Source organism: Schistocerca nitens, chromosome 8 (genome assembly GCF_023898315.1).
Source record: "Schistocerca nitens isolate TAMUIC-IGC-003100 chromosome 8, iqSchNite1.1, whole genome shotgun sequence".
NCBI lineage: Eukaryota > Metazoa > Arthropoda > Insecta > Orthoptera > Acrididae > Schistocerca > Schistocerca nitens.
In genome coordinates, this window is record NC_064621.1 from 609,613,614 (window position 1) to 609,624,543 (window position 10,930).

Below are 10,930 nucleotides of genomic sequence, written 5' to 3' on the forward strand. Positions count from 1 at the left end.
GAGCAAGCACTGAAAACATTTTGATTTACCATACTTGTAGGAGCAAACCGCCAATAAATATCTCAGTTACATCTCACTTTATTTTATTTTATTACATGTTTAACCCGGACACCCTGCATTGTGATTATGATTTTTTTGTTTGCTGCCTCCTGGGTTTCTGTGAAATTTGGTTCGTAAGGCAGTAAAAGACTGTAAAATGCAACCTCAGAACGTAAAACGAAAACACAGAGTAATGCAAGAACCCTTAGACGTAAAAGTACTGTACTGTGATGCGATTGCCACCGTTGTGGTTCCCGGGTTCGATTCCCGGCGGGGTCAGGGATTTTCTCTGCCTCGTGATGACTGGGTGTTGTGTGTTGTCCTTAGGTTAGTTAGGTTTAAGTAGTTCTAGGGGACTGATGACCATAGCTGTTAAGCCCCATAGTGCTGACAGCCATTTGAACCTTTTTTTTTTTTTTTTTTTTTTTTTTTGAGCCACCGTTGTGCGAATAGCTCACCGGAACGTCGCTGAGCATTCAGTGAACTCATACATAACGTTTATATCGGCATCTCTTCATCAGCACACCTATCCACACTCCTATACATAACCGTTAACGTGAAACTAACGCAGCTAGAAAACAGAAACGAGACACAACCGAGCGGTACTTGATGCACTTTACAGGATGGTAGTCCTGTTGCAAACGACAAGCACTCTGAGTGAGAGATCAAATTTGTTTCCAATCGTGACACCGAGTGCACATCGTCGACATTTGCACTACCGTGCAGTTATTTCCAAAGGAATACAAATACAAAGACAAATGGAGGTAAGAAATCAAATGAAAAACAATTATTCTTTAACGAGCCATGAAGCTACGGACCCTTGTACCAAAATAATCACAAATATCCCTGAACAACATCCAAAAATTTGTCGGTGGAGTTCGGGTTCAATATGTGCATTCAAATGTTTTGCTACCACACTGTTATCTACACTACTGGCCATTAAAATTGCTACACCACGAAGATGATGACGTGCTACAGACGCGAAGTTTAACCGACAGGAAGAAGATGCTGTGATATGCAAATGATTAGCTTTTCAGAGCATTCACACAAGGTTGGCGCCGGTGGCGACACGTACAACGTGCTGACATGAGGAAAGTTTCCAACCGATTTCTCATACACAAACAGCAGTTGACCGGCGTTGCCTGGTGGAACGTTGTTGTGATGCCTCGTGTAAGGAGGAGAAATGCGTACCATCACGTTTCCGACTTTGATAAAGGTCGGATTGTAGCCTACCGCGATTGCGGTTTATCGTATCGCGACATTGCTGCCCGCGTTGGTCGAGATCCAATGACTGTTAGCAGAATATGGAATCGGTGGGTTCAGGAGGGTAATACGGAAAGCCGTGCTGGATCCCAACGGCCTCGTATCGCTAGCAGTCGAGATGACAGGCATCTTATGCGCATGGCTGTAACGGATCGTGCAGCCACGTCTCGTCCCTGACTCAACAGATGGGGACGTTTGCAAGACAACAACTATCTGCACGGACAGTTCGACGACGTTTGCAGCAGCATGGACTATCAGCTCGGAGACCATGGCTGCGGTTACCCTTGAGGCTGCATCACAGACAGGAGTGCATGCGATGGTGTACTCAACGACGAACCTGGGTTCACGAATGGCAAAAAGTCATTTTTTTTCGCATGAATCCAGGTTCTGTTTACAGCATCATGATGGTCGCATCCGTGTTTGGCGACATCGCGGTCAACGTACATTGGAAGCGTGTATTCGTCATCGCCATACTGGCGTATCACCCGGCGCGGTGGTGTGGGGGGCCATTGGTTACACATCTCGGTCACCTCTTGTTCGCATTGACGGCACTTTGAACAGTGGACGCTACATTTCAGATGTGTTACGACCCGTGGCTCTACCCTTCATTCGATCCCTGCGAAACCGTACATTTCAGCAGGATAATGCACGACCGCATGTTGCAGGTCCTGTACGGGCCTTTCTGGACACAGAAAATGTTTGACTGCTTCTCTGGCCAGCACATTCTCCAGATCTCCCACCAATTAAAAACGTCTGGTCAATGGAGGCCGAGCAACTGGATCGTCACCATACGCCAGTCACTACTCTTGATGAACTGTGGTATCGTGTTGAAGCTGCATGGGCAGCTGTACCTGTACACGCCATCCAAGCTCTGTTTGACTCAATGCCCAGGCGTATTAAGGCCGTTATTATGGCCAGAGGTGGTTGTTCTGGGTTCTGATTTCTCAGGATCTATACACCCAAATTGCGTGAAAATGTAATCACATGTCAGTGTTAGTATAATATATTTGCCCAATGAATACCCGTTTATCATCTGCATTTATTCTTGGTGTAACAATTTTAATGACCGGTAGTGTATTAAAATCTGTTCGTCAGATTTATTACTCAAAACTATATAAATTTGGTATCAAAATGGTTAACCCAAAGGGAAGATACAGTTGTACTGAAAAGTTCAGCCCGCATCTCGTGGTCGTGCGGTAGCGTTCTCGCTTCCCACGCCCGGGTTCCCGGGTTCGATTCCCGGCGGGGTCAGGGATTTTCTCTGCCTCGTGATGGCTGGGTGTTGTGTGATGTCCTTAGGTTAGTTAGGTTTAAGTAGTTGTAAGTTCTAGGGGACTGATGACCGTAGATGTTAAGTCCCATAGTGCTCAGAGCCATTTGAACCATTTGAAAAGTTCTGTAAACTGAAATGCTGTTACTCTCGAATAAACTGATCAAGCAATGTCCAAATGAAATGTCGATTATCTTTGCGCGCAGCGTGCAGATTGCACTGGTTGTCGTTCTGGCCAACAGCTGAGCGATACGGGCGTGTCAGAGTTTCTGCACTGGGATTAAAAGTTGGCTACGAAACGCTGACATGTGCTGATTGCTGAGCCTGCCTATCTTCTCAAGAGATCTATTGCGATGAGAGAAGCGCGTTATTTCAGGTACGAATGATGAGGAATTTGCAGTTATTGTGATGGAGAGATCAACGCTACGAATCTGGCAATGATGAACCGTAGCTACTCTGTAAGCCAAATTAGGGTCTAGTATTATTGTAAACTTGAACTACTCACTCAAAGTCAAGGAAAAGATTAGGTAATTGACTTAAAATGCCGAACTATGAGGAGTGGCCAAAAGTCATGGGAAGCCATAGCGACCGGCCGGTGTGGCAGTGCGGTTCTAGGCGCTCCAGTCCGGAGCCGCGCTGCTGCTACGGTCGCAGGTTCGAATCCTACCTCGGGCATGATTGTGTGATGTCCTTAGGTTAGTTAGGTTTAAGTAGTTCTAAGTTCTAGGGGACTGATGACCACAGCAGTTAAGTCCCATAGTGCTCAGAGCCATTTGAGCCAAGCCATAGCGCGTATTGTTGAAGCCTATGCCGTGCATCTGTGTCCGCTCAGTCCTGGTAGAAACGGGTTCCTTGACACCTCGCCTACAAATCGGCGGCGATCCGAATCCAGGAAGACGCCCTTAATCCGAAAAAGTGAGGCCTGCCTCCGCCATGTTGCTGAATCTTGATGAAGCGTTCGTATTGTAGTGCTGCTATTAGGTCTCACTTAAAACAGGAGTAAAACGTTCAGCTGTATTGCCGCGATGTACATCATTCTCGACGAGTGAGAACAGGCGTCAAAAAATTAAATTTTTAACTTTCTGATGATGAATATCGATCCACGAAAGTATACTGTTTCAAAGCCCAAACTCAGAACTGACTGTCGACTCAGAGCATTAACGCTCAGAGGGTAGGCTTAACACTGGGTTTTAACAGAGAAATAGTCTTCTAAGACTCCCCAAGATGATATACATGTTGTTACATAAAGGTAGGGCCAAACTTTCAGGAAACATTCCTCACACACAAAGAAAGAAAATATGTTATGTGGACATGTGTCCGGAAACGCTTACTTTCCATGTTAGAGCTCATTTTATTACTTCTCTTCAAATCACATTAATCATGGAATGGAAACACACAGCAACAGAGCGTACCAGCGTGACTTCAAACACTTTGTTACAGGAAATGTTCAAAATGTCCTCCGTTAGCGAGGATACATGTATCCACCCTCCGTCGCATGGAATCTCTGATGCGCTGATGCAGCCCTGGAGAATGGCGTATTGTATCACAGCCGTCCACAATACGAGCACGAAGAGTCTCTACATTTGGTACCGGGGTTGCGTAGACAAGAGCTTTGAAATGCCCCCATAAATGAAAGTCAAGAGGGTTGAGGTCAGGAGAGCGTGGAGGCCATGGAATTGGTCAGCCTCTACCAATCCATCGGTCACCGAATCTGTTGTTGAGAAGCGTACGAACACGTCGACTGAAATGTGCAGGAGCTCCATCGTGCATGAACCACATGTTGTGTCGTACGTGTAAAGGCACATGTTCTAGCAGCACAGGTAGAGTATCCCGTATGAAATCATGATAACGTGCTCCATTGAGCGTAGGTGGAAGAACATGGGGCCCAATCAAGACATCACCAACAATGCCTCACCAAACGTTCACAGAAAATCTGTGTTGATGACGTGATTGCACAATTGCGTGCGGATTCTCGTCAGCCCACACATGTTGATTGTGAAAATTTACAATTTGATCACGTTGGAATGAAGCCTCATCCGTAGAGAGAACATTTGCACTGAAATGAGGATTGACATATTGTTGGATGAACCATTCGCACAAGTGTACCCGTGGAGGCCAATCAGCTGCTGATAGTGCCTGCACACGCTGTACACGGTACGGAAACAACTGGTTCTCCCGTAGCACTCTCCATACAGTGACGTGGTCAACGTTACCTTGTACAGCAGCAACTTCTCTGACGCTGACATTAGGGTTATCGTCAACTGCACGAAGAATTGCCTCGTCCATTGCAGGTGTCCTCCTCGTTCTAGGTCTTCCCCAGTCGCGAGTCATAGGCTGGAATGTTCCGTGCTCCCTAAGACGGCGATCAATTGCTTCGAACGTCTTCCTGTCGGGACACCTTCGTTCTGGAAAACATAGAACTACTTAAACGTAACTAACCTAAGGACATCACACACGTCCATGCCCGAGGCAGGATTCGAACCTGCGACCGTAGCGGTCGCGCGGTTCCAGACTGAAGCGCCTAGAACCGCTCCGCCACACCGGCCCGCACTCTGACAGACCCATATATTAAAATGAAGGGGGAGATGGCGTTATACAGGGTGTTACAAAAAGGTACAGCCAAACTTTCAGGAAACATTCCTCACACACAAATAAAGAAAAGATGTTATGTGGACATGTGTCCGGAAACGCTTAATTTCCATAAAGAATTGCACGAAGCCTGGCTTTCATGGTTGTCTTTCTTCATTTTACTAACCATAGGCCAGGAATAGCACGTAATTTCAGTATACATTACGTAAATTTTAGCAGTTCGATTCAAACGAACTCTTTGCTATAGATGTTAGCTGCTTACTCCTTGTATGGTAATTTCTGCGACTGCTTATGTTGTTAAGTCTGTGGTTGTTGTATTGCAAAGTTCGATTACGTTTTTGGTCTCACGTTCTGGAACTTATTACCGTACCGCAATAAGCAGCTAAATTAAAATTCATTTACGTTCATTATATCTGGATTGAGAGTATTATCGGGACGTGTGAAAATAAAGGTCCTGTGATTGCAATATTACTTTTGATTGAGTGATTTACTTGGAATCTAAGATCGTTGTTGGTGAAACACCGTCACGTGTAGAACACACGGCGAAGCTGAAGAATTATCGAAGGAGAGTATTCACCACCAACCAGTAGCAACTCCCGACATTTGCGGTAATAATTTTTCATTTCTTTTTTTTTTTAAACTTTCGTTCAAGTTGAGTAGTGGCCTGCCATTTTGTAAGCGCGGTATTAAATTGCTTTTGTGCAAGATTTTCAGAGAATCTCACCGCCATTTTCGTTACTAGCTGTTACAGAACAAAAGCAGATCGCTGTGACCTGAGTACCGTATCCAAAGACCTTGTAAAAAATAACTAGACTCACTGATGGCGCTGCAGTCGCGGGATAATTTGAACCTTCGGCTGGACGCCATTATAGTGGTTGTAGTCTGATGTGTTGTGTAGTATTGTTGTTTATGAAGACCCTGATTCAACGTTGTATATTTGTTGGGGCGTACATACAGTATTCGTTACTCGTAATTCTACTGTCTGTACGTTCCAATCAAAGAAGTACAATGGTGGAGAGTTGTGCAGCGATTAATTGTACAAATAAATTCCAGAAAGGAACGAATATTACATTTCACAGGTATGTGAATATTTTAAGTTGTTTTGTATGTCAGTGCACTTGCTTAATAAATGTTTTTGTAACACGGTATTAGCATAATGTCTGTGCATCTATTTGCAGGTTTCCTTTCTCAAAACCACAGCTGTTACAAAAATGGTTACGCGCTGTCAGGAGGCAAGATTTCCGACCGACAGAATACCATTTTATATGTTCTGATCATTTTGAAGAAAGTTGGCTGATCGGTAGTGTTTTCATGGTCTAGGTTAGGTTGAAACTTGATAATTTGGTCTTGAGTTGCCAAAGCACTATGCCATCCATATATAACGCACTTCTCGTCATAAAATCTAAAGCAAGGTAGAGTCAGAAAATATCTATTAATATAGTGGGTATATCTTCGAGAATTTTCATGCATTTTGCGTACATCTAACGTAAATGAACTACGAAAAATGCTAGGGGTCCAGTACATAACTTTTAGCTATGGCAGATTCCATGTAGTACGTAAGATAAATTAATAAACAGTGACTAGTTGCTGTTTGTTCATAAATTAAAAAGTATATTGTAGTAACGTATTTAAATGAGGCATTATGTTTGCGACCTAACTCAAGGGAAGGCATTTTATAACCAAAAGCGATGTATAAACATTCGAACTCCGCGCGTCAGTTTACCACTCTAATGGCCGCCGGCCAGCTATTCAATTTGTCCGCTCTTCACAGTCGACCACTCCTGCGGTTGTGGGGGCCTGAGCGTATCCTGAGTACCGTATATAGCAGGGATGGCCACGTACCTTACCTTAAGGAGCTGCAAACTTACAGAGCTGTTCGAAGACAGCCGCACTTTTTAGGCTCTAATCACTATCGTCAATGAATAAACACTATTTTATAATAGCATAATATATAACATATTCTTCTGTTTCTCTTCATTAGAAGATTCAGCAGCTTCTGCTTTTAGAAATTCTGTTAATTCTTTATTTTCATCAGATTCACTCGACTCTTGACCTTCTCTAGTGCCAATTTTTTCTTGAGTTTGACTTCCTCCAGAAGTGTACAGTCTAGGAGATTTACATTGGTCATCTTTAGATGAATTCGGATCATTAAATTCTTCCTGAGGGACTTCAAATTCAACATGATCACAATGTAAATCACAAACAATTCCTGGCTTAAATCTCACATCGTGACTCAACACCACTTTTATTTTAGATGGAATCCAAACTCTAAACCCATCCTTGTCATTAACATATCCAACAAGTCGTCCAAAAACTGCCTTATCATCAAACTTGGAACGGAATTGTTTGTTAATGTGAACATAGCAGCCTGTGCCAAAAATTCTGAGATGATCAAGTCGTCCTACTGGTCGATTAAACCATAGTTCATAAGGGGTTTTATTTTCAACTGAAGATTTTCCAGTACGATTTATTATGTAGACTGCTCTGTTACATGCCTCTGCCCACAACCCTTAGGCAATTTACTCGGATTTAGCATTGACCGGGCAGCTTCAACAATGGTCCTATTTTCCCGTTCAGCCACACCATTTTGTTCAGGAGTGTAAGGAGGAGGAATCAGAAGCTCTATTCACCTGTCTGCAAGCAGTTCACTGACATTCTTATGGTTAAATTCTTTGCCGCCATCTCATCTAAATTGTTTGACAACATGTCCATTAGTTCGTGCTTCATTTAAAAACTGCTTAAGCACAATACACACTTTACTTTTGTGTCTTAAAAAGAAAATTCGACGAAATTTATTAAAATCGTCTTTGAAACATACATAATAATGCTTGCCTCCAAAAGATTTCGTGCTCATTGGTCCACTGACATCCGCGTGGATTAATTCACCAGTACTGGTAGAGCGTATTGTTCGTGTTTTGAATGGCAGCCTACGCATCTCTCCAACCGCACAGCCGTCACAAAATTCACTTTTGGCATCTTCCACATTAATGTTCATTCCTTTTAAAATATTCTTCACATGTTGTTTATTTTGATGACCAAACCTTTCATGGTACACTTGCAATGTTTCGGATGAAGTCATCAAGTTCACATGATTCATTTTTGCATTTCTAACAACACGCATGTTCAACACACAAAATTTTTCACATAACCTGTCATAACAATATTGCCATTGATTTGTTTTCGAACACAGACATTATTATAACTAAAATTAGTACGGTAGCCTCTGCAGGCAATGGCTCTCACAGAGAACAGTTCAGCACTTGCATCAGGGACGTACAAAACATTGTCCATTCTAGCATTGTACCATTTATTGTTTCGTCGAATTTGGATGTAAACTGTTCCTTGACCGTACGCACACATTTTGACATCTTGTTTTCCCAATGAAATTACTTGTGGAGCATCAAATTCACTATACGAAACAAAATACTGTTCGTTGGGAGTGATATGATTTCTAGCGCCACTGTCGCGATACCATTTATTTGGGTCACTGTGATTACTGGTACACACACCCATAGCATATGAAGTAAATGCAGCGTGTTCACTTTCTCGCTTCTTCTCTTTTCTTTTATTGATGTCAGGAGTGTTCTGTAGACACTCTGCTGCCCAGTGACCTAATTGTTTGCATATGTTACACGGAAACTTCTGTTTTAATTGTGACTTCGTCATCTTTACTTGCTGATTACTTGTTTGCTGTTTTCTTGTTTTAGAAACGACGAAAGCTGTACTTCCATTAATGTCTTGTTCACGCAGTTCAATAGTACTAGGATCACACCTGACTGTCAATCTCTGATAGACAATATATTTTTAGATGTAAATTTATACCAGAACTTCACTGTCACTGCAATAGTAAATGGCATATCAGACCATGATGGACAGCTCCTCACTCTACATGACTACAGACCTGTCAAGAAAGCAGTCCCATCCTGGAAGGCAATCAGACTTATGAACAAAGAGACCCTGGAATTTTTTAACCATAAGCTGCAGCATGAAGATTGGAATTCAGTTCGCAGAGTAGATGATGTTGATACAAAGTTCAACATATTCATAAATGAATTCCTATCCCACTTTGAAGAAGCTTTTCCTAAAAAGTTTGTTAGGAACAATACTTCCTCGTCCTTAAAGAAGCCATGGATCACAAAGGGTATTCGAGTGTCATGTAAATATAAGAGAGAACTTTATGTTGCAACCAGAGGGTCAAGGGACAGAGAATTAATCAGCCATTATAACATGTATTGTAAAATCCTAAAGAAAGTTATTCAGACATCAAAAGCACTGTATTATGTAAAAGAAATTGATAACTCCAATAATAAAATGAAGACTGTCTGGCAAATAGTTAACAAGGAGACAGGGAACAATAAAAAAAGAGCTGTAGAAAACTTCATAATCAAACATGAAGGGAATCTTGTGCAAAATCCTGAGATCATAGCTGAAATCTTTAATAAACACTTCCTGTCAGTGTCTGAGCAAATAGGCTGCAAGGGTTCTGTGAATGATGCCCTGACCTTTTTGCGAAATGCTTTCCCTAACAAAATCATCCAAATGCATATTAGACCTGTTACAGTATCAGAAATTGAAAGAACAATTGCCTCCATGAAAACCAAGAACTCCTGTGGAGTAGACAATATTTCTAGCAAATTGTTAAAGCAGTGTTGTACTTCTGTAAGCAATATACTGTGTCATATTTTCAATGCCTCTTTGCAGCAAGGAATTGTTCCTGATAGACTAAAGTATGCTATCGTGAAGCCTCTCTTTAAGAAAGGGGAGAAAACTGATGTTAAAAATTTCAGACCAATATCTCTCCTGACTGTGTTTTCAAAGGTACTAGAAAAGCTCATGTATTCTAGAATTTTAGAACACCTACATAAATTCAATATTCTCAGCAAACATCAGTTTGGTTTCCGGAAAGGTCTGTCAACTGAACAAGCAATATATGCTGTTATAGATAAGGTTTTGGAATCTCTAAATGAGAAAATGGTGACAACAGGGTTATTTTGTGATTTATGTAAAGCCTTTGACACTGTGAACCACCAAATACTGTTACTGAAGGCAGACCATCTAGGAATAAGTGGTGTAGCAAATAACTGGCTTCAGTCATACCTGACAGAGAGGAAACAGAAAGTAGTCTTAGATAAGTCAGACAATTTGTGTGGTGGAATGATTTCATCGGAATGGAGAGACATAAATTGTGGAGTTCCACAGGGCTCTATTCTTGGTCCTTTACTGTTCCTGTTATTTATAAATGATTTACCTTATTCTTCAATGATTCAGTGCAATTTTACCATCTTTGCAGATGATACTAACATAATGGTTAATGGTCTTAAATGTGAAAATGTTCAAGAGTCTGTTAATACTATTCTTATAGATTTAATGAAATGGTTTACTGCAAATGGTCTTTCACTTAACCTGAGTAAGACTAATTGTATTCAGTTCACCCCAACTGCCAAAACTGAGGAAGAAATGACTGTTAAATATGCCACACAGGTCATAGAAAGAGTGGAAGTAACAAAGTTTCTAGGCGTGAAGATTGACTGTAGAGTAAACTGGTCCCATCACATTTTAGATCTTTACAAGAGACTCAGCTCTTCAGTTTTTGCAATGCGAATCATCTCTGTCAGTGCAAACTTAAGCATTAAAAAAGCTGCATACTATGGTTACTTCCATTCTTTGATGGCATATGGAATTATTTTCTGGGGAAATCAACCTCTTGCAAAGAAAATATTCATTGCTCAGAAGCGTGTTGTAAGAGTGATGTCTGGTGTAGATCCTAGA